Below are 25,315 nucleotides of genomic sequence, written 5' to 3' on the forward strand. Positions count from 1 at the left end.
TGCGAGTGGCGGTTGTCTATCGCCCCCCAGGTCCCCCCCGTCAATTCCTGGATCACTTTGCTGCCTGGCTTACAAATTTTCTATCCTGCGACATCCCCACGATAATCATGGGAGACTTTAACATCCCAATTGGCGATCCTCTTTCCCCATCTGCCACGCATCTTTTATCATTAACCTCCTCCTTCGGCCTTTCACAGCTTGCTAATTCTCCTACACATGAGGACGGGAACACATTGGACCTGATCTTCTCCCGGCTTTGCTCAGTACATGACTTTACTAACTCTCCCCTTCCACTCTCTGACCATAATCTTCTTTCATTCTCTGTCAAGAACTGTGACTCTACTCAAGACACTCCCACCGTCCACACTTATAGAAATTTACGCGCCATTAACACCCAGAAATTTATAAAAAGGTTGCAATCATCATTGGCCCCAATCTCCTCCCTCTCATGTCCCGAATCTGCATTGAAGCATTATAACAAAATAATGCTATGCGCCCTGGATGAAGCCGCACCTCCTACACAAAGAACAATTCGGCATAGACGGCGACAACCCTGGCACACGCCTCAAACACGTCTTCTCCAGAGGTACTCCAGGTGCGCTGAACGGCTGTGGAGAAAATCAAATCTGCCCGAAGATTTCCTCCACTATAAATTTATGCTGAAAACATATAACTCTGCCCTTCACCTCTCCAAACAAACCTACTTTAACAACCTCATCATCTCACTTTCCAATAATCCTAAACGACTCTTTGACACGTTTCATTCTCTCCTCAATCAAACAGCACAGGCCCCGACCACCGACCTCAGCGCTGACGATCTGGCTAACTATTTCAAAGAAAAAATTGACCATATCCGACAGGAAATTTTCTCCCAATCCCCAAATGTTATGCATGCTCCCCCCCGCCACATTGTATCTTGCTCATTTTCTGACTTCGAACCAGTCACGGAAGATGAAGTGATCAGGCTCCTTGCATCTTCTCGCCCTACCACCTGCACCAGCGACCCTATTCCCTCACATCTCCTTCAGTCCCTTGCTCCAGCTGTCACCTCTCACCTAACTAAAATTTTCAACCTTTCCCTCTCATCTGGTATCTTTCCCTCTTCTTTTAAACACGCCAGCATACAACCATTACTTAAAAAACCATCCCTCGACCAGAACTGCACGGCCAACTACAGACCTGTTTCCAATCTTCCCTTTATCTCTAAACTCCTGGAACGCCTGGTCCACTCCCGTCTAATCCGCTATCTCTCAGACAACTCTCTTCTTGACCCTTTACAATCTGGTTTCCGCTCTTTACATTCTACTGAAACTGCCCTCACTAAAGTCTCTAATGATCTACTAACAGCTAAATCTAATGGTCACTACTCCCTGCTGATTCTCCTGGATCTCTCTGCAGCATTTGACACTGTGGATCACCAGCTCCTCCTCACTATGCTCCGCACTATTGGCCTCAAGGACACGGTTCTCTCCTGGTTCTCCTCTTATCTCTCTGACCGCTCCTTCTCTGTGTCTTTTGCCGGCTCCTCCTCCTCCCTACTTCCTCTTACTGTCGGGGTTCCTCAAGGATCAGTCCTAGGCCCCCTTCTTTTCTCCTTATACACCGCTCCTATTGGACAAACAATCAGTAGATTCGGTTTTCAGTACCATCTCTATGCTGATGACACCCAATTATACACCTCTGCTCCGGACATCACCCCTGCATTACTACAAAAGACCAGTGATTGTCTTTCTGCTGTGTCTAACATTATGTCCTCCCTCTACCTAAAACTGAATCTGTCAAAAACTGAACTACTCGTCTTTCCTCCCTCCATTAATCTACCTGTGCCCGATATTGCCATCTCCGTTTGTGGCTCAACCATTACTCCCCAGCTACAAGCCCGCTGTCTTGGGGTCATTTTTGATTCAGATCTTTCTTTCACTCCTCACATCAAATCACTCGCTCGTTCATGTCATCTACACCTCAAAAACATCTCAAGAATCAGGACTTTTCTCACCTTTGACTTGGCAAAAACTCTTACTGTCGCTCTTATTCATTCTCGTCTTGACTATTGCAACGCTCTACTAATCGGTCTCCCTCTTACTAAACTCTCCCCTCTCCAATCCGTCCTGAACGCAGCAGCCAGGATCATATTCCTCGCCAACCGCTACTCAGATGCCTCTTCCCTGTGCCAGTCATTGCATTGGTTGCCCATCCAATATAGAGTTCGTTTTAAACTTATCACGCTTACCCACAAAGCGCTCCATGCTTCAGTACCCCCCTACATCTCCTCCCTTGTCTCAGTCTACCACCCTACACGTGCCCTCCGTTCTGCAAATGACTTGAAACTAAAATCCTCCATAATCCGAACTTCCCACTCCCGTCTCCAAGATTTCTCGCGTGCTGCGCCAATTCTCTGGAATGCACTACCCAGGACAGTTCGATTAATTCCCAATACCCACAGTTTCAAGCGAACCCTAAAAACACATTTCTTTAGACTGGCGTATCACCTAAACACACTCTGTCCATCCCAGCTTTCCCCCATATTAAAATCTTCTTCAACTTCGGGTTCAAACCAACCATGCACATAAAAGCCTCTGTCAGGACTGCACACATACTGGCTGGCGACCAGTCCATGTATTATTATTTATCCTATTCAGTATATCAAGGCTGCATTATACAATATATGTACTTTTTACCTTTTATGTCTCCCCCACTTCCTCATAGACTGTAAGCTCGCGAGCAGGGCCCTCACTCCGTTCGATATGAGATATGCTTATTCTGTAATGTCTGTATAAGTCCCCCCCTAAAATTTGTAAAGTGCTGCGGAATATGTTGGCGCTATAAAAATAAACTATTATTATTATATTATTATTATTATTATTATTATAATGTTAATACGCAGTTTGAGTTTACAGCGCGGCAGGGGGAGGGGCAGGGGATGGATCTCTGCAGAAATAATGAAGATCTCCATTTTTTTTTCTCTTTCCCGCATTTACAGTGGAGAGGTGCAATCTGTCAGCCTATCAGCAGCGCACACATGGAGCGAACTGCTTTTTTTCACACAAGCAAAGGCATGTGTCATTGGCTGTGTATGTCACATGTCCTTGCCCTATAAGACCAATCCATTTTTCCAGTCGCCACCATTTTCTCACTGCTGCAGCTGCATGTTAGACGGCACCTCTGTTGCTGTGTGTGCTATACTTTCAGTGTTAATTTCAAGCCAATTTTCTCTGAAATATACAGATAGCTTGGGAGTAGGGAATAGTTGTGATTGCAGTCCTTTTGAGGACTAGGTTACAGCATTTCCTACGACTTTTAGCAGGCAGGTCTGTGCTATTAAATAGATAGGTTGGGAGTAGGGACTAATTGTAATTGCAGTACTTTTGAGGACTATTTTACAGCTTTTCCTGGGACTTTTTGCCAGGCAGGTCTGTGTCAGTGCTGTGCTACTGTTTTTCACAGCATTTGGCTAAATCTAGCTAAGCAAATCATTTGTGGCCTCTTGCAGTGTGTGTTAGTCAGTGGAGTAGCGTCGATGGGAATTTTTTTAACAGTTCTGCAGCAAGGGCCTTCTGGTACTGTCCCATTTTTGTAGACCTCTCCACCTCAGGAATAAGAGAGTGAAAGTTCTCCTTGTAGCGGGGGTCTAAAAATGTCACCAACCAGTAATGATTGTCACCCAACATTTTGACAACGCGAGGGTCACGGTTAAGGCAGCGTAACATAAAGTCAGCCATGCGTGCCAGACTGGTAACGGGCCAGAGATGCCCTCATAGTGTACAGCTCCTGCGCATCATCCTCCTCCTCATGTTCAGCCTCCATCTCAGATATCACCACATCAGCTACAAGCTGGAAGCACTGCAGTACTGCCTCCGCCAAGCGGCAACAGGCTCTGCTGAAACTCATAAGCTTAGGTGAGGAACCTCACACTGCTTGTGAGATTTGGACAGCTGTGAAAGATCAGGTAGATCTGTGGCTGAGACCGCTACTGTGACCTCCATGTTTCTTCCGAGGGGCATTAAAACTGTCATGTTAAGCTACTGTGACCTCCACCACTTTAACAAAGGGAATTAAAACTGTCTTGTTAAGCTACTGCGACCTCCACCAATTTTCCAAGGGGCATTAAAACCGTCTTGTTAAGCTACTGTGACCTCCACGTCTCTTCCAGGGGGAATTAAAACCGTCGTGTTAAGCTACTGTGACCTCCACCACTTTTCCAAGGAGCATTAAAACCATCTTGGTAAGCTACTGTGACCTCCACATCTCTTCCGAGGGGCATTAAAACCGTCTTGTTAAGCTACTGCGACCTCCACCACTTTTCCAAGGGGAATTAAAACCGTCTTGTTAAGCTACTGCGACCTCCACCACTTTTCCAAGGGGCATTAAAACCGTCTTGGTAAGCTACTGTGACCTCCACATCTCTTCCGAGGGGCATTAAAACCGTCTTGTTAAGCTACTGCGACCTCCACCACTTTTCCAAGGGGAATTAAAACCGTCTTGTTAAGCTACTGCGACCTCCACCACTTTTCCAAGGGGCATTAAAACCGTCTTGTTAAGATACTGTGACCTCCACGACTCTTCCAAGGGGAATTAAAACCGCCTTGTTAAGCTATTGTGACCTCCACCACCTTTCCAAAGGGCATTAAAACTGTCTTGTTAAGCTACTGTGACCTCCACGTATTTTCTGAGGGGCATTAATACCGTCTTGTTAAGCTACTGGGACCTCCACGTCTCTTCCGAGGGGCAATAAAACCGTCTTGTTAAGCTACTGTGAACTCCACCACTTTTCCAAGGAGCATTAAAACCGTCTTGTTAAGCTTCTGCAACCTCCACCACTATTCCAAGGGGCATTAAAACTGTCTTCTTAAGCTACTGTGACCTCCACGTCTCTTCCGAGGGGCATTAAAACCGTCTTGTTAAGCTATTGTGAACTCCACGGCTCTTCCGAGGGGCATTAAAAACGTCTTGTTAAGCTACTGTGACCTCCACGTCTCTTTCGAGGGGAATTAAAATCGTCTTGTTAAGCTACTGTGTCCTCCACCACAATTCCAAGTGGAATTAAAGCCATCTTGTTAAGCTACTGCGACCTCCACGTCTCTTCCGAGGGGCATTAAAACCGTCTTGTTAATCTACTGGAACCTCCACTTCTCTTCCAAGGGGCATTAAGACCGTCTTCTTAAGCTAATAGGACCTCCACGTCTCTTCCGAGGGGCATTAAAACCATCTTGTTAAGCTACTGGGACCTCCACATCTCTTCCGAGAGGCATTAACACCATCTTGTTAAGCTACTGTGAACTCCACGTCTCTTCCGAGGTGCATTAAAACCGTCTTGTTAAGCTACTGTGACCTCCACGTCTCTTCCGAGGGACATTAAAACCGTCTTGTTAAGCTCCTGTGACCTCCACGTCTCTTCCGAGGGGAATTAAAATCATCTTCTTAAGCTACTGTGACCTCCACCACTTTTCCAACGGGCATTAAAACCGTCTTGTTAAGCTACTGCGAACTCCACCACTTTTCCAAGGGGCATTAAAACCGTCTTGTTAAGCTTCTGCGACCTCCACGTCTCTTCCGAGGGGCATTAAAACGTTCTAGTTAAGCTACTGGGACCTCCACGTCTCTTCCGAGGGGCATTAAAACCGTCTTGTTAAGCTACTGTCACCTCCACCACTTTTCCAAGGGGAATTAAAACCGTCTTGTTAAGCTACTGTGACCTCCACCACTTTTCCAAGGGGCATTAAAACCGTCTTGTTAAGATACTGTGACCTCCACGACTCTTCCAAGGGGAATTAAAACCGCATTGTTAAGCTACTGTGACCTCCACCACCTTTCCAAGGGGCATTAAAACCGTCTTGTTAAGCTACTGTGACCTCCACGTCTCTTTCGAGGGGGATTAAAACCGTCTTGTTAAGCTACTGGGATCTCCACGTCTCCTCCGAGGGGCATTAAAACCGTCTTGTTAAGCTACTGTGACCACCACCACTTTTACAAGGGGCATTAAAATCGTCTTGTTAAGCTACTGTGACCTCCACCACTTTTCCAAGGGGCATTAAATCCATCTTGTTAAGCTGCTGGGACCTCCACCACTCTTCCGAGGTGCATTAAAACCGTTTGCTAAGCTACTGGGTCCTCCATGTCTCTTCCGAGGGGCAGTCAAACCATCTTGTTAAGCTACTGCGACCTCCACCACTTTTCCAAGGTGTATTAAAACCGTCTTGTTAAGCTACTGTGACCTCCATGTTTCTTCCGAGGGGCATTAAAACTGTGATGTTAAGCTACTGTGACCTCCACCACTTTACCAAAGGGAATTAAAACTGTCTTGTTAAGCTACTGCGACCTCCACCATTTTTCCAAGGGGCATTAAAACCGTCTTGTTAAGCTACTGTGACCTCGATGTCTCTTCCAAGAGGAATTAAAACCGTCTTGTTAAGCTACTGTGACCTCCACCACTTTTCCAAGGAGCATTAAAACCATCTTGGTAAGCTACTGTGACCTCCACGTCTCTTCCGAGGGGCATTAAAACCGTCTTGTTAAGCTACTGTGACCTCCACGACTTTTCCAAGGGGAATTAAAACCGTCTTGTTAAGCTACTGCGACCTCCACCACTTTTCCAAGGGGCATTAAAACCGTCTTGTTAAGATACTGTGACCTCCACCACCTTTCCAAGGGGCATTAAAACAGTCTTGTTAAGCTACTGTGACCTCCACGTCTCTTTCGAGGGGCACTAAAACCATCTTGTTAAGCTACTGGGATCTCCACGTCTCCTCCAAGGGGCATTAAAACCGTCTTGTTAAGCTACTGTGACAACCACCACTTTTACAACGGGCATTAAAATCGTCTTGTTAAGCTACTGTGACCTCCACCACTTTTCCAAGGGGCATTAAATCCATCTTGTTAAGCTGCTGCGACCTCCAACTCTCTTCCGAGGTGCATTAAAACCATTTGGTAAGCTACTGGGACCTCCATGTCTCTTCCGAGGGGCAGTCAAACAGTCTTGTTAAGCTACTGTGACCTCCACGTCTCTTCCAAAGGGTATGAAAACCGTCTTCTTAAGCTACTGTGACCTCCACCACTTTTCCAAGGAGCATTAAAACCGTCTTGGTAAGCTACTGTGACCTCCACGTCTCTTCCGAGGGGCATTAAAACCGTCTTGTTAAGCTACTGTGACCTCCAACACTTTTCCAAGGGGCAACAGAACCGTCTTGTTAAGCTTCTGCAACCTCCACCACTTTTCCAAGGGGCATTAAAACCGTCTTGTTAAGCTACTGTGACCTCCACGTCTCTTCCATGGGGAATTAAAACCGTCTTGTTGAGCTACTGTGACCTCCATCACTTTTCCAAGGGGCATTAAAACCGTCTTGTTAAGCTACTGTGACATCCACATCTCTTTCGAGGGGTATTAAAACCATCTTGTTAAGCTACTGGGATCTCCACGTCTTCTCCGAGGGGCATTAAAACCATCTTGTTAAGCTACTGTGACCTCCACCACTTTTACAAGTGGCATTAAAATCGTCTTCTTAAGCTACTGTGACCTCAACCACTTTTCCAAGGGGCATTAAATCCGTCTTGTTAAGCTGCTGGGACCTCCAACTCTCTTCCGAGGGGCATTAAAACTGTCTTGTTAAGCTACTGGGACCTCCATGTCTCTTCCGAGGGGCATTAAAACCGTATTCTTAAGCTACTGGGACTTCCACATCTCTTCCGAGGGGCATTAAAACCGTCTTGTTAAGCTACTGTGACCTCCACGTCTCTTCCGAGGGGCACAAAAACTGTCTTGTTAAGCTCCTGGGACCTCCACGTCTCTTCTGAGGGGCATTCAATCCGTCTTGCTAAGCTACTGTGACCTCCACCACTTTTCCAAGGGGAATTAAAACCATCTTATTAAGCTACTGCGTCCTCCACCACTTTTCCAAGGGGCATTAAAACCGTCTTGTTAAGCTACTATGACCTCCACGACTCTTCCAAGGGGCATTAAAACCGTCTTGTTAAGCTACTGTGACCTCCACTTCTCTTTCGAGGGGCATTAAAACCGTCTTGTTAAGCTACTGGGATCTCCACGTCTCCTCCGATGGGCATTAAAACCGTCTTGTTAAGCTACTGTGACCTCCACCACTTTTCCAAGGGGCATTAAATCCGTCTTGTTAAGCTGCTGGGACCTCCATCTCTCTTCCGAGGGGCATTAAAACCGTTTGGTAAGCTACTGACTCCGTGTCATTACTGCTTCTGCCCTGCACCATCACCCCCATCCTCCGCATACACTGCCCTGAGGCTATACTCCTCCCGTGGGGAGTTATACTACGCTCTGCTGCACCCACAACACCAGTCTCAGCGGTCTGCCCTGCAGCGGCGGTTCACTCTGACCGCAATCTACGGGTGGCGTAGTCGGACATTTAAACATCAAAACCACATAAATAGTTCCGCCACTGGTTTGACCGCCCTGAGCCACGGAACCGGGTCGCCGCCACGGAGACTACAACCACCAGCATCCACCAAAAAGGGTCCGGCTCCGGGTGTCCCAAGGCCCAGGGGGTGCGTCAGAACATTTTCATCACCTTTCATAATCACTAGTGTTGAGCGAACATGCTCGACACTGCTCGGTACTCGCCCGAGAATCACGCTACTCGGGATGTTCGGCGAGCACGGAGCATTTCCGGGTTACTCGGGCGGGAGCTCGGGTTTCCGCCCTGCATGTTTGGCGCTCTTTACAGAGCCAATGAACATGCAGGGATTGCCAGCCAGTCACTGTAATGCTGCAGCCATGTTGGTTGTGGGCATTACAGTGATTGGCTGGCCGCACAGCGTCACCTCGAGTATTTAAAAAGTGGCGCCGCCATCTTGGACACAGTCACTCCGGATTAGACAGTGTAGGGACAGCGCTGCTGATTTAGGGAGAGATATAAACTGCGAAATAGTTAGTGTAGGGTCTGTAAAGGCTGCCAGAACAAACAAACAGTCCTTTTCAGGACTAATATCCATCCCAGATACCAGGCAGGCAGGCTGTATAGGAGACACAGAGGTTATACCAGCAAACGCTGCATTACAGTCCTGTGTGCTCCTGTTGCTGAAATTGCTGGACTTAGCACGAGGTGTCGGGGGCCAGGAAAAATCCTTTCTTTTTCATCTAAATCCTCCTTTTTTTTCCTCCTTCACACTGTACAAATACCCGTCTTATTAACCTTTTGGTGTGTCCCCCCCCCCCCCAAAAAAAAAGCGTGTCTCTGATTTTTCAGACACAAATATAACTGTTGAAAATAGTCTGGTGTAGGCTAGAGAAACAGAAGTGTTGTTTTGCACTTCCACGGTTCAAACCTCTGTATTATCCATTTTGGGCCATTTGTATAAAAAAAAAAAAAAAAAGTTTGAGTGTGTCGCTCACTGTTCAGCCGCAAATATCTCTATTTAAAAAAGTGTGGTATACCCAGTAAACAATAACTGTGGTTTAGCCATCCCACGGTAAAAAATCTCTATTATTCAGCTTTTGGTAGTTTTTTCCGTAAAGAAAAAGAGTAGTGTCTCCTGACTGTTGTGACACAAAAATATATCTGTTGAAAATAGTCTTGTGTAGGCCCGACATCCCAGTGTGGTTTCGCAGTTCCACGGGTCAAATCGCTGTACTATCCAATTTTGGGCCTTTGGTATCTAAAAAAAAAGCAGTTTGAGTGTGTCGCTCACTGTTCAGCCGCAAATATCTCTATTTTAAAAAGTGTGGTATACCCCAGTAAACAATAACTGTGGTTTTGCCATCCCACGGTAAAAAATCTCTATTATTCAGCTTTTGGTAGTTTTTTCCGTAAAGAAAAACAGTAGTGTCTCCTGACTGTTGTGACACAAAAATATATCTGTTGAAAATAGTCTTGTGTAGGCCCGACATCCCAGTGTGGTTTCGCAGTTCCACGGGTCAAATCGCTGTACTATCCAGTTTTGGCCCTTTGGTATCTTAAAAAAAAGCAGTTTGAGTGTGTCGCTCACTGTTCAGCCGCAAATATCTCTATTTAAAAAAGTGTGGTATACCCCAGTAAACAATAACTGTGGTTTTGCCATCCCACGGTAAAAAATCTCTATTATTCAGCTTTTGGTAGTTTTTTCTGTAAAGAAAAACAGTAGTGTCTCCTGACTGTTGTGACACAAAAATATATCTGTTGAAAATAGTCTTGTGTAGGCCCGACATCCCAGTGTGGTTTTGCAGTTCCACGGGTCAAATCGCTGTACTATCCAGTTTTGGGCCTTTGGTATCTAAAAAAAAAGCAGTTTGAGTGAGTCGCTCACTGTTCAGCCGCAAATATCTCTATTTAAAAAAGTGTGGTATACCCCAGTAAACAATAACTGTGGTTTTCCTCTTCCACGGTTCTAATCTACTCTTTATTACCCTTTTTCCATTGATAGTGCAAGTGTAAGCTATTTTACTTCATTTACAATGGGCAAGGCGCGTGGCAAGGGACGTGGAAGTGGACGTTCTGGTGATGGTTCGTGCAGAGGACAGGGCCGTGGCCAAGGTGAAAATGTGCCACAACCAACAGCCACATCTTCTCGCTCCCACTTCTTGACCGAATTACTAGGGAAGCACAGAACAACACCAGTATTGAGAACTGATCAGTGTGAACAGGTTATTAATTGGATAGCAGATAATACTTCCAGTTACCTGGGCACCACCACCTCCGGTCTGTCTTCCACACGGTTAACTCTTAGTAGCCATGAGTCTCGACCGCATACTCCTCCTCACCCTGATGCTCCTTCCTCCCACCATGCCGAGTGTCGTCAGCAAGTGATCCCACACTTGGACACTCTGAAGAGCTGTTCACTGGTCCATTTCCATATTTGGGCCCCTCGCCTGATACGCTTGAAGTGGTGGAAGAGGAGATCCCATGTTGCGATGCCCAAATATTTGAACAGCCACGGCCACAGGAAGTCGACGTTGGCAATCTGTCACAAGAGGTGGACGATGACGAGACACAATTGCCAAGAAGTGAGGAGGAGGATCGTGTTGCGCAAGTGGAAGAGGAGGAGGTGGTGGATGATCTAGTAACTGACCCAACGTGGAAGGAGGACATGCAGAGTGAGGCCAGCAGCACACAGGTGGAGGGAGGCAGAGTACCCCAACAGGCAGGAAGAAGCAGTGTGGTGGCTGCAGACAGAAGGCAGGCATCCGCTCCCCGTAACACCAACACGAGGGACGTTGCCAGTACAAGCGGTAGGTCTTCCAGAGTCTGGAATTTTTAAAAGACTCTGCTCATAACCCCAAAAAGGCCATATGTTCCACCTGCCATGCCAGCATCAGCAGGGGAGACAAAACTACCAGCCTGACCACCATCAGCATGATCAGGCACATGGCAACAAAGCACCCGACTTTGTGGGGCGAACCCCAGGGTCCACGACCAGTGTCAGCGGGTGTCACCACTGCTTCTTCCACTGTTGTGCGTGCAATAGAACCCCCTGTTGTATGTACAAGGCAATCCCCTGTCCTTACTGCATGTAAAGATTCCCCCTCCTCTCAGTCTTCACTTGTTATGGCAGTTTCTCAAGAAACAGCATCAACGTCCACGTCCACGTCCCACCGCAGCGTTCAATTGTCCATATCCCAGACCTTTGAACGAAAGCGGAAATTCGCAGCTAACGCCCCACAGGCCACAGTCCTAAATTTGCACATTTCACGACTGCTTGCGTTGGAAATGCTGCCTTTTAGGCTGGTGGAGACGGAATCCTTCCGCAATCTTATGGCGGTGGCCGTCCCTCGGTACTCGGTCCCCAGCCGACACTATTTTGCCCGGTGTGCCTTCCCCGCAGTACACAAGCACGTGTCCCAAAGCATCTGCCGTGCCCTCAACAGCGCAGTTACTGGGAGAGTCCACCTGACAATGGACACGTGGACAAGTGCTTGTGGCCAGGGACGGTACATCTCCCTGACGGCACATTGGATAAACATAGTGGAAGCCGGGACCCAGTCGGACCATGGGACGGAACACATCATCCCCACACCGAGGATTGCGGGCCTTATGTCAGTCAGAGTTGCCCCCATATTGTACAGCTCTTGCGCATCATCATCCTCCTCCTCCTCATGTTCAGCCTCCATCTCAGATATCACCACATCAGCTACCAGCTGGAAGCACTGCAGTACTGCCTCCGCCAAGCGGCAACAGGCTGTGCTGAAACTCATAAGCTTAGGTGAGAAACCTCACACTGCTTGTGAGTTGTGAACAGCTGTGAAAGAGCAGGCAGATCTGTGGCTGAGACCGCTGAACCTCCATCCAGGCATGGTCGTGTGTAACAATGGCCATAACCTGGTGGCGGCATTGAGGCGAGGCGAGATCACACACGTACCATGCCTGGCTCATGTGCTTAACCTCGTAGTTCAGCGATTTCTTAAATCGTACCCCGAGTTGCCAGATCTGCTCGTCAAAGTACGCCGCCTGTCAGCTCATTTTCGCAAGTCGGCTACAGCTTCCACCGCCCTTGCTGTGTTGCAGCCACGTTTGAAGCTTCCGTCACACCGACTGGTGTGTGACGTCCCCACACGTTGGAACTCTACCCCCCACATGTTGGAAAGGATTTGTGAGCAGAAGAGAGCAGTTGTGGAGTACCAGCTGCAACAAGGCCATCGATACTCAGGTCAGACTCCACACATAAGACCTCTGGAGTGGACCTGGATGTCTGACATATGCACCATCTTGACAAACTTTGAGGAGTCCACCAAGATGGTGAGTGACGATGACGCCATCATTAGCATCAGCATTCCACTTGTCTGTCTTTTGCAACGCTCTCTACAGAGAATTAAAGAGGAGGAATTGCAGCCAGAGTATGATGAGATGGATCAAGAAGCCGTAGCGGTCGATTACACACAGCCCGGCCTCATCTCATCCCAACGTACATTGGGGGACAATGAGGGAGAGGAGGAGGAGGAGGAGGAAGAACAGGAGCTTGTATCAAGCGCTGTAGACGGTAGTACCTGTAGGACTGGCATACCGTCGGTTCAGCTTGGGTGGCCTGAGGACAGGGGGGAGGAGGGGGAGGAGGAGGAGGAGGGGGAGGAGGAGAGCATGGTCAGTCATTACTGGTTGGTGACACTTTTAGACCCCCGCTACAAGTAGAACTTTCACTTTCTTATTCCTGAGGTGGAGAGGTCTACAAAAATGGGGCAGTACCAGAAGGCCCTTGCTGCAGAACTGTTAAAAAACTTCCCATCTGAACACGCTAGCAGCAGAGGTCACAGTTCGTTGCCCAACCAAGGCGTACATGCAAGAGAGACGCAACTCCAATCCAACAGAGGCAGGGGAACACTGTTAACCTTCTGGGACAGTTTTCTCAGACCATCCCTTCGGACACACCGTGAGGCGCGGGGTACTCTCACAAGGAGTGGAAAGTTTCAAAAGATGGTGAGGGAGTACCTTGCCAACCGTACCAGCGTCCTCCGTGATTCCTCTGTGCCTTTTAATTATTGGGTATCCAAGCTGGACACTTGGAATGAACTCGCTCTGTATGCCTTGGAGGTCCTGGCCTGCCCTGCCGCTAGCGTGTTATCGGAGCGTGTTTTTAGTGCCGCTGGGGGAATTATAACTGATAAGCGCACTCGCCTGTCAACTGACAATGCTGACAAGCTGATGCTTATCAAAATGAACAAGGGCTGGATTGGGCCAGACTTCTCATCACCACCAAATGACAGCAGAGTAACATAAAGTCAAATCTACTGTGTTATTTCGGGAGGAGTATTCACATGCGCCGCTTCACACCCACACATGGGTATACTCTTCCTCATTTCGGCTGTTTTATGTTCTTCTCCTTATCCTCAGCCTCCACCACAACTATACCACCAGGGTGACTGTGGTCCGTTTTGCCATTATTGAAAGTTCCTCTGTCCTTATTTTTGCCAGCTTTTGCTTGCAAGGCATAAGCAAAGATTGGGAGACCCACTCACCAATAATGGGAATAATATTTTTAAGATGCTGTACTGTATGGCTCTTGCAAGGGGCATTAAAATCGTCTTCTTAAGCTACTGCGACCTCGAACACTTTTCCAAGGGGCATTAAATCCATCTTGTTAAGATACTGCGACCTCCACCACTTTTCCGAGGGGCATTAAAACCGTCTTGTTAAGCTACTGCGACCTCCACCACTTTTGCAAGGGGCAATAAAACTGTCTTGTTAAGCTACTGTGACCTCCACGTCTATTCCGAGGGGCATTAAAACCGTCTTGTTAAGCTACTGGGACCTCCACGTCTCTTCCAAGGGGCATTAAAACCATCTTGTTAAGCTACTGTGACCTCCACGTCTCTTTCGAGGGGCATTAAAACCGTCTTGTTAAGCTATTGGGACCTCACCGTCTTTTCTGAGGGGCATTAAAACTGTCTTGCTAAGCTACTGTGATCTCCACCACTTTTCCAAGGGGCATTAAAACCGTCTTGTTAAGCTGCTGGAACCTCCACGTCTCTTCCAAGGGGCATTAAAACCGTCTTGTTAAGCTACTGGGACCTCCACGTCTCTTCCGAAGGGCATTAAAACCGTCTTGTTAACCTACTGTGACTTCCACGTCTCTTCCGAGGGGCATTAACACCGTCTTGTTAAGCTACTGTGACCTCCATGTCTTTTCCGAGGGGCATTAAAACCATCTTGTTAAGCTACTGGGACCTCCACGTCTCTTCCGAGGGGCATTCAAACCACCTTGTTAAGCTACTGTGACCTCCACGTCTTTACCGAGGGGCATTAAAACCGTCTTGTTAAGCTACTGTGACCTCCACCACTTTTCCAAGGAGCATTAAAACCGTCTTGCTAAGCTACTGTGACCTCCACGTCTCTACCGAGGGGCATTAAAACCGTCTTGTTAAGCTACTGGGACCTCCACATCTCTCCTGAGGGGTATTAAAACCATCTTGTTAAGCTACTGTGAGTTCCACGTCTCTTCTGAGGGGCATTAAAACCGTCTTGTTAAGTTACTGTGACCTCCACGTCTCTTTCGAGGGGCATTAAAACCGTCTTGTTAAGCTACTGGGACCTCCACGTCTCTTCCGAGGGGCATTCAACCATCTTGTTAAGCTACTGTGACCTCCACGTCTCTACTGAAGGGCATTAAAACCGTCTTGTTAAGCTGCTGTGACCTCCACCACTTTTCCAAGGAGCATTAAAACCGTCTTGTTAAGCTACTATGACCTCCACGTCTCTTCTGAGGGGCATTAAAACTGTCTTGCTAAGCTACTGTGACTTCCACGTCTCTTCCGAGGGGCATCAAAACTGTCTTGATAAGCTACTGTGACCTCCACCACTTTTCCAAGGGCCATTTAAACCGTCTTGTTAAGCTACTGGGACCTCCACGTCTTTTCCGAGGGGCATTAAAACCGTCTTGTTATGCTACTGTGAACTCCACCACTTTTCCATGGGGCATTAAAACCGTCTTGTTAAGCTACTGCGACCTCCACCTCTTTTCCAAGGGGCAGTAAAACCGTCTTGTTAAGCTACTGTGACCTCCACGTCTCGTCCGAGGGGCATTAAAACCATCTTGTTAAGCTACTGTGACCTCAACATCTCTTCCAAGGGGCATTAAAACCATCTTGTTAAGCTACTGTGACCTCCACGTCTCTTCCGAGGGACATTAAAACCATCTTGTTAAGCTACTGTGACCTCAACGTCTATTCCAAGGGGCATTAAAACCGTCTTGTTAAGCTACTGCGACCTCCACCTCTTTTCCGAGGGGCATTAAAACCGTCTTGTTAAGGTACTGCGACCTCCACGTCTCTTCCAAGGGGCATTAAAACTGTCTTGCTAAGCTACTGAGACCTCCACGTCTCTTCCGAGGGGCATTTAAACCGTCTTGTTAAGCTACTGTGACCTCCACGTCTTTACCGAGGGGCATTAAAACCGTCTTGTTAAGCTACTGTGACCTCCACCACTTTTCCAAGGAGCATTAAAACCGTCTTGCTAAGCTACTGTGACCTCCACGTCTCTACCGGGGGGCATTAAAACCGTCTTGTTAAGCTACTGGGACCTCCACATCTCTCCTGAGGGGTATTAAAACCATCTTGTTAAGCTACTGTGAGTTCCACGTCTCTTCTGAGGGGCATTAAAACCGTCTTGTTAAGTTACTGTGACCTCCACGTCTCTTTCGAGGGGCATTAAAACCGTCTTGTTAAGCTACTGGGATCTCCACGTCTCTTCGGAGGGGCATTCAAACCATCTTGTTAAGCTACTGTGACCTCCACGTCTCTACTGAAGGGCATTAAATCCGTCCTGTTAAGCTGCTGTGACCTCCACCACTTTTCCAAGGAGCATTAAAACCGTCTTGTTAAGCTACTATGACCTCCACGTCTCTTCTGAGGGGCATTAAAACTGTCTTGCTAAGCTACTGTGACTTCCACGTCTCTTCCGAGGGGCATCAGAACCATCTTGATAAGCTACTGTGACCTCCACCACTTTTCCAAGGGCCATTTAAACCGTCTTGTTAAGCTACTGGGACCTCCACGTCTTTTCCGAGGGGCATTAAAACCGTCTTGTTATGCTACTGTGAACTCCACCACTTTTCCATGGGGCATTAAAACCGTCTTGTTAAGCTACTGCGACCTCCACCTCTTTTCCAAGGGGCAGTAAAACCGTCTTGTTAAGCTACTGTGACCTCCACGTCTCGTCCGAGGGGCATTAAAACCATCTTGTTAAGCTACTGTGACCTCAACATCTCTTCCAAGGGGCATTAAAACCATCTTGTTAAGCTACTGTGACCTCCACGTCTCTTCCGAGGGACATTAAAACCATCTTGTTAAGCTACTGTGACCTCAACGTCTATTCCAAGGGGCATTAAAACCGTCTTGTTAAGCTACTGCGACCTCCACCTCTTTTCCGAGGGGCATTAAAACGGTCTTGTTAAGGTACTGCGACCTCCACGTCTCTTCCAAGGGGCATTAAAACTGTCTTGCTAAGCTACTGAGACCTCCACGTCTCTTCCGAGGGGCATTTAAACCGTCTTGTTAAGCTACTGTGACCTCCACGTCTCTTCCGAGAGGCATTAAAACTGTCTTGTTAAGCTACTGTGACTTCCACGTCTCTTCCAGGTGGCATTAAACCATCTTGTTAAGCTACTGGGACCTCCACGTCTCTTCCGCGGGTCATTCAAACCATCTTGTTAAGCTACTGTGACCTCCACGTCTCTACTGAAGGGCATTAAAACCGTCTTGTTAAGCTGCTGTGACCTCCACCACTTTTCCAAGGAGCATTAAAACCGTCTTGTTAAGCTACTGTGACCTCCACGTCTCTTCTGAGGGGCATTAAAACTGTCTTGTTAAACTACTGTGACTTCCACGTCTCTTCCGAGGGGCATCAAAACCATTTTGATAAGCTACTGTGACCTCCACCACTTTTCCAAGGGCCATTTAAACCATCTTGTTAAGCCACTGGGACCTTCACGTCTTTTCCGAGGGGCATTAAAACCGTCTTGTTATGCTACTGTGAACTCCACCACTTTTCCATGGGGCATTAAAACCGTCTTGTTAAGCTACTGCCACCTCCACCACTTTTCCAAGGGGCATTAAAACCGTCTTGTTAAGCTACTGTGACCTCCACGTCTCTTCCGAGGGGCATTAAAACCATCTTGTTAAGCTACTGTGACCTCAACGTCTCTTCCAAGGGGCATTAAAACCATCTTGTTAAGCTACTGCGACCTCCACCTCTTTTCCGAGGGGCATTAAAACCGTCTTGTTAAGCTACTGCGACCTCCACGTCTCTTCCAAGGGGCATTAAAACTGTCTTGTTAAGCTACTGTGACCTCCACGTCTCTTCCGAGGGGCATTAAAACCATCTTGTTAAGCTACTGTGACCTCCACCACTTTTCCAAGCGGCATAAAAACCATCTTGTTAAGCTTCTGTGACCTCCATGTCTCTTCCGAGGGGCATTAAAACCGTCTTGTTAAGCTACTGTGACCTCCACCACTTTTCCAAGGGGCATTAAAACCGTCTTGTTAAGCTATTTTGACCTCCACCACTTTTCCAAGGGGCATTAAATCAGTCTTATTAAGCTGCTGGGACCTCCACATCTCTTCCGAAGGGCGTTAAAACCGTCTTGCTAAGCTACTGGGACCTCCACGTCTCTCCCGAGGGGCATTAAAACTGTCTTGTTAAGCTACTGTGACTTCCACGTCTCTTCCGAGTGGCATTAAACCATCTTGTTAAGCTACTGTGACCTCCACGTCTCTTCCGAGGGGCATTAAAACCGTCTTGTTAAGCTACTGTGACCTCCACCACTTTTCCAAGGGGCATTAAAACCGTCTTGTTAAGCTACTGTGACCTCCACGTCTCTTCCGAGGGGCATTAAAACCGTCTTGTTAAGCTTCTGCGACCTTCACCACTTTTCCAAGGGGCATTAAAACCGTCTTGTTAAGCTACTGTGACCTCCACCACTTTTCCAAGGGGCATAAAAACTAGAGATGAGCGGTGTTCGACTCGAACTGTTCGCCAATCTCAAATTAGAGCTGTTTTGAGCGGTGTTCAAGCAGTTTAGCGAACACGAACGATTGGAAAAAAATCTGGCTGTTCGAGGTTATGTTCGATAACTTTTCGTGCACCAAAATCATAACTGGATTTTTTCACACTAATGCTGATAATCAATCTTAATACGCAGTTTGAGTTTACAGCGGGGCAGGGGGAGGGGCAGGGGATGGATCTCTGCAGAAATAATGAAGATCTCCATTTTTTTTTCTCTTTCCCGCATTTACAGTGGAGAGGTGAAATCTGTCAGCCTATCAGCAGCGCACACACGGAGCGAACTGCTTTTTTTCACACAAGCAAGGGCATGTGTCATTGGCTGTGTATGTCACATGTCCTTGCCCTATAAGACCCAGCCATTTTCCCTGTCGCCACCATTTTCTCACTGCTGCAGCTGCGTGTTAGACGGCACCGCTGTTGCTGTGTGCGCTATACTTTCAGTGTTAATTTCAAGCCAATTTTCTCTGAAATATACAGATAGCTTGGGAGTAGAGAATAGTTGTGATTGCAGTCCTTTTGAGGACTAGGTTACAGCATTTCCTACGACTTTTAGCAGGCAGGTCTGTGCTATTAAATAGATAGGTTGGGAGTAGGGACTAATTGTAATTGCAGTACTTTTGAGGACTATTTTACAGCTTTTCCTAGGACTTTTTGCCAGGCAGGTCTGTGCCAGTGCTGTGCTACTGTTTTTCACAGCATTTGGCTAAATCTAGCTAAGCAAATCATTTTTGGCCTCTTGCAGTGTGTGTTAGTCAGTGGAGTAGCGTATCTGTGTTGCAAGCTACACCACCTGTGTATAGAATACAATTTTTTTTACTGCACCTAGCCAAGTAAAACCTTTTGGGCATAGCATAATTCTATTAGGCCATCTATACTAAGCTCCACCAGTTTGCAAATTAGTAATAATTTTTATCTGCATCTAGCTCGGAAAATAATTTTGGGCTTTTAGCAGTGTGTGGGACTTATTCTTAGTCCATCTATACTAAGCTCCTCCAGCTTGCAAATTACAAATAATTTTTATCTGCATCTAGCTCGGAAAATAATTTTGGGCATAGTAGTAGTGTGTGGTACTCATTGTATTAGGCCATCTATACCAAGCTCCACCAGCTTTGAAATTAATAATAATTTTTAGCTGCATCTTGCCTGTAAAATAATTTTGGGCATATTAGCAGTGTGTGCTACTCATTCTATTATGCCATCTATACTAAGCTCCACCAGCTTTCAAATTACTAATTATTTTTAGCTGCATCTTGCCTGGAAAATAATTTTGTGCATAGTAGCAGTGTGTGGTACTCATTGTATTAGGCCATCTATACCAAGCTCCACCAGCTTTGAAATTAATAATAATTTTTAGCTGCATCTTGCCTGTAAAATAATTTTGGGCATATTAGCAGTGTGTGGTACTCATTCTATTAGGCCATCTATACTAAGCTCCACCAGTTTTCAAATTACTAATAATTTTTATCTGCATCTTGCCTGGAAAATAATTTTGGGCATAGTAACAGTGTGTGGTACTCATTGTATTAGGCCATCTATACCAAGCTCCACCAGTTTTGAAATTAATAATAATTTTTAGCTGCATCTTGCCTGTAAAATAATTTTGGGCATAGTAGTAGTGTGTGGTACTCATTGTATTAGGCCATCTATACCAAGCTCCACCAGCTTTGAAATGAATAATAATTTTTAGCTGCATCTTGCCTGTAAAATAATTTTTGGCATATTAGCAGTGTGTGGTACTCATTCTATTAGGCCATCTATACTAAGCTCCACCAGCTTGCAAATTGCAAATAATTTTTATCTGCATCTAGCTCGGAAAATAATTTTGGGCTGGTAGCAGTGTGTGGGACTTATTCTTAGTCCATCTATACTAAGCTCCTCCAGCTTGCAAATTACAAATAATTTTTATCTGCATCTAGCTCGGAAAATAATTTTGGGCTTGTAGCAGTGTGTGGGACTTATTCTTAGTCCATCTATACTAAGCTCCTCCAGCTTGCAAATAACAAATAATTTTTATCTGCATCTAGCTAGGAAAATAATTTTGGGCTTGTAGCAGTGTGGGGACTTATTCTTAGTCCATCTATACTAAGCTCCTCCAGCTTGTAAATTGCAAATAATTTTTATCAGCATCTAGCTCGGAAAATAATTTTGGGCTTGTAGCAGTGTGTGGGACTTATTCTTAGTCCATCTATACTAAGCTCCTCCAGCTTGCAAATTACAAATAATTTTTATATGCATCTAGCTCGGAAAATAATTTTGGGCTTGTAGCAGTGTGTGGGACTTATTCTTAGTCCATCTATACTAAGCTCCTCCAGCTTGCAAATAACAAATAATTTTTATCTGCATCTAGCTAGGAAAATAATTTTGGGCTTGTAGCAGTGTGGGGACTTATTCTTAGTCCATCTATACTAAGCTCCTCCAGCTTGTAAATTGCAAATAATTTTTATCAGCATCTAGCTCGGAAAATAATTTTGGGCTTGTAGCAGTGTGTGGGACTTATTCTTAGTCCATCTATACTAAGCTCCTCCAGCTTGCAAATTACAAATAATTTTTATATGCATCTAGCTCGGAAAATAATTTTGGGCTTGTAGCAGTGTGTGGGACTCTTTCTATTAATCCATCTATACTAAGCTCCACCACCTGTGTATGTAATAAAATTGCTTTACTGCATCTAACCCAGCCAATCTTTTTGGTCTAATACCACAATTTGGCCACTCAGCTCTGCTCGGTTCCCATCCATCATTTTTTGTGCAAACAACTCCAGAGTTGTCAATTAGTTAACCACCAAAATGAGTGGAAAAAGGCATGCTGCTGGTGGAAAGGGGAATAGACATGTTAGGAAGGGAAAAAAAAGTTCTGTCCGTGGGGTAGGTGTTAAAGCAACAGTAACATCTGCAGAAGAAAGACCATCTTCCAGCCAAACTAAGATGTCTACTCCTTTTAGCGGACAATGTGATACGATCCCTTTCTTACGGCCACGCCAATCGCTACAAATTCCAGATGAGGCACAAAAACAGCAGGTGCTTCAACGGATATCAAGTGCTCCTTTAAGTGGGCTCTCCTCCACCTCAACTTCAACATCACAAATACTCCAGTCCTCAGAAGTGTCACCCCAATCGCACTTGCTTCCTCACAGCTCCCAAGTCTCCAGCTGCCCGTCTGAGTATGGGGTAGAACAGATGGTTGAGTCTGCAGAGCTGTTTACTCATACTATAGCCTGGGAATCAGAGGTCAGCTCCAGAGCTTCTGTGAATCCAGACGAGGAAATGATCTACACTGATGCCCAGAATCTTTATGAGTCGGATCCAGGACCAGACGCAGAAGGTTCTGACCATAATGTAGACCCTCGTTCCCAAACTGTAACTCCTGTTGGTGGAGACAATGAGGAAGACGATGATGAGACTCAAATACCTGATTGGAGCGACAACTTTAGTTTTTTGTCAGGGCAGGAAAAGGTTGGCTCTGAGGACAGCGGGTGTGATAACACACAGGGTGATGATGACGAGGTTGGAGATCCCACTTACTGTCAACCCACAGTCAGCCAGTAGATGAGGTCAGCAGAGGAGGTGGAGGAGGATGCTAGTGACGACGAGGTCAGGTTGCGCCTTCCTGGACAGAGAGGTAGTACTGGAAGCACATCAACAACTGCATCCTCAAACACAACTCTGCCTCTGACCACAAGTCGTGGTGGCTCTTCAGGTCGCATGGGTGCTAAGCCTTGCATAGCCTGTGCATTTTTTCAGATCGATAAGGATGACCCAACTCGTGTTATCATTAACATTTGTCAGCAAAAGCTAAGTAGAGGCCAAAAAATACATAGTTTGAGTACTTCATGCATGAACCGGCACATGGATATGAAGCATAAGTTGCAGTGGAAAGCTCACTGTGCTACAATGCGGCCTAGCCGGCCGGGCCAACCACCGTCTGCCACATCTTGTGCATCCGCGGCCTCTTCATCCTCTGTGACTGGGGGGACAGCAGTCACACCTGTTTTGGGACGCAGACCTGCCACCTCTTTACCCGCAACAGCCAGCGTGATTGGCAGGTCATCATTGTCTTTGGAGGTGGAAACACCAGCTGGTGTTCAGCGCTGTCCGACATCGATAGCACCACCTTTGGATCAAGGCAACCTAACATGTCCGCCTGCATCTTCCTCACAGACCAGTAGTTTGCCGGGGACACCCTTCTCAACCCCGTCTAATCACAACAGCCAGCCCTCGGTCCCTCAGATGTGGACAAGTAAAAGACCATTTCCTCCTAGCCATGAGAAAGCTAAGAGGTTGAATTTTACCATCTGCAAGCTCTTGGCTACAAAAATGCTGCCTTTCCGCCAGGTGGACACAGAGGATTTTCGAGACCTTATGTCCGCCGCAGTGCCCCAGTACCAGATGCCCAGTCGGCACTACTTCTCAAAGAAAGGTGTGCCTGCGCTCCACCAGCATGTCGCACACAACATCACCGCTTCTTTGAGAAACTCTGTGTGTGACAGGGTGCATTTCACCACAGACACTTGGACGAGTAGGCATGGACAGGGGCGTTACATGTCGCTGACTGGACACTGGGTAACTATGGTGACAGCAGGACAAGGGGCTTCTGTCCAAGTCTTGCCGTCCCCACGAGTTGTGCGTCAATCCTCTTTATCTCGAAGTTCCTCCACTGCTTCTGCCTCCTCAACATCCTCTCGGTCCTCCACCTGCACCCAAAGCCTGTCTAGTCATGCCACAAGCTTTCTAACAGCGCAGAAGGGATCCTGCACACCTACTTACTATGCTGGCAGCAGGGCTCAACGTCATCAGGCGGTTTTTACTTTGAAATGTCTGGGAAATGTGAGTCACACAGCTGAGGAGTTGTGGTCAGCTCTGGAGAACCAGTTTCATGAATGGTTGTCTCCACTGGCCCTGAAACCAGGGAAGGCAGTGTGCGACAATGCTGCAAACCTGGGTGCTGCCCTTCGCCGGGGCAATGTCACACACGTGCCTTGTATGGCTCACGTGTTGAACCTGGTTGTCCAGCAATTTTTAGCCCACTATCCCGGACTAGATGGCCTTCTGCAGAGGGCACGGTCGCTGTGTGCTCACTTCCGCCGTTTGCATCCTGCAGCTCAGCGACTTACATCTCTACAGAAGTCGCTGGGCCTGCCACTTCACCGGCTAAAATGCGATGTGCCTACCCGGTGGAATTCAACTCTGCACATGTTGCAGCGACTGTGGCAGCACCGACAAGCCCTGGTGCAATACGTTCTGACGTATAGCCTGGGCCAACGGGATCCAGAGGTGGGGCAAATCACGCTGGAGGAGTGGTCTCAGATCAGGGACCTATGCACCCTTCTGCACAGTTTTGAAATGGCGATGAAGATGTTTAGTGCTAACGATGCCATTATCAGAATGACTATTCCGGTGATTTACATGCTGGAGCACATGTTAAACAGAATTCGGAGTCAGGTGGTGTGACAAGAGGAGGTGGAGGAAGTAGAGGAGGAGGAGTTGTATGCGGAAGGGCTAACATCTGCAAGGTCCAGACGGTCGGCAGCACCAAGGTGGCAGGCATGTGAGGGTGGGGGAGATGGTTTTACCAGGGCGCGTGGTAGCAGCCAAACTAGTGAGGAAGGTGCAGGAGCCCAGGAAGAAGTGGAGGACGAACTGATGGAAGACTCATCAGATAAGGGAGACCTTGATCACATTTCTGTTGTGCAAGGTTGGGGGGAGAGGGCAGAGGAAGGAAGCATGATTGTTACCTCGCCACCAACACAACAGGGACTTGGTGCTCCTAGATGCGCAAGACACATGAGTGCCTTCTTGCTGCACTACCTGCAACATGACCCTCGAATTGTGAGAATTAGAAATAATCCTGACTACTGGGTTGCCACACTCTTAGATCCCCGGTACAAAAGTAAATTTGCAGAAATTATTCCTGCCATAGAAAGAGATGCACGCATGCATGAGTATCAGCAGAGACTGTTGCAGAATCTTACATGTGCTTTTCCACAAAACACCAGTGGTGCATGTAGTGAATCTCACAGTTCTAACTTGCCAACCGTGGGACTGTTGAGTGTTCAGCACTCAAAACGTAACAGAAACTCAGTATCTGCTGGTAACAGCAATTTTGCGGAATCATTTCACAGCTTTTTTAGCCCATCCTTTGCAAGGCCACAGGAGACAAGAAGTCTGACACATAGTCAACGCCTAGAGACGATGGTACAGGAGTATCTCCAAGTAAACATCGAAGCCATGACTGTGTCACTGGGCCCTTGCTCTTTTTGGGCTTCCAATCTGGATTAATGGCCGGAGCTCGCCACTTACGCCTTGGAGATCTTGTCATGCCCGCAGCCAGCGTTCTCTCTGAACGTGTGTTCAGCGCTGCTGGTGGTGTGCTGACAGATAAGCGCACGCGGCTGTCCACTGAGAATGTAGACGGACTCAAGTTCATAAAGATGAACAAATCATGGATCCGCAAGGACTTTTCTACCCCTGTGTCATCCTGGGGAGAGTAAAAGCTTGAGGATTTCGTAAAATCACCTCACCAACTGTTTTAAGCTTTCAAATTACTAATAATTTTTAGCTGCATCTTGTCTGGAAAATAATTTTGGGCCTGTAGCAGTGTGCTGTACTCATTCTATTATGCCATCTATACTAACCTCCACCAGATTGCAAATTACTAATAATTTTTAGCTGCATCTTGTCTGGAAAATAATTTTGGGCCTGTAGCAGTGTGCGGTACTCATTCTATTATGCCATCTATACTAAGCTCCACCAGCTTGCAAATTACTAATAATTTTTAGCTGCATTTTGTCTGGAAAATAATTTTGGGCCTGTAGCAGTGTGTGGTACTCATTCTATTATGCCATCTAAACTAAGCTCCACCAGCTTGCAAATTACTAATAATTTTTAGCT

Source organism: Phyllobates terribilis, unplaced genomic scaffold, assembly GCF_046119375.1.
Source record: "Phyllobates terribilis strain yellow unplaced genomic scaffold, ASM4611937v1 Scaffold_100__1_contigs__length_5926523, whole genome shotgun sequence".
NCBI classification, from domain to species: domain Eukaryota; kingdom Metazoa; phylum Chordata; class Amphibia; order Anura; family Dendrobatidae; genus Phyllobates; species Phyllobates terribilis.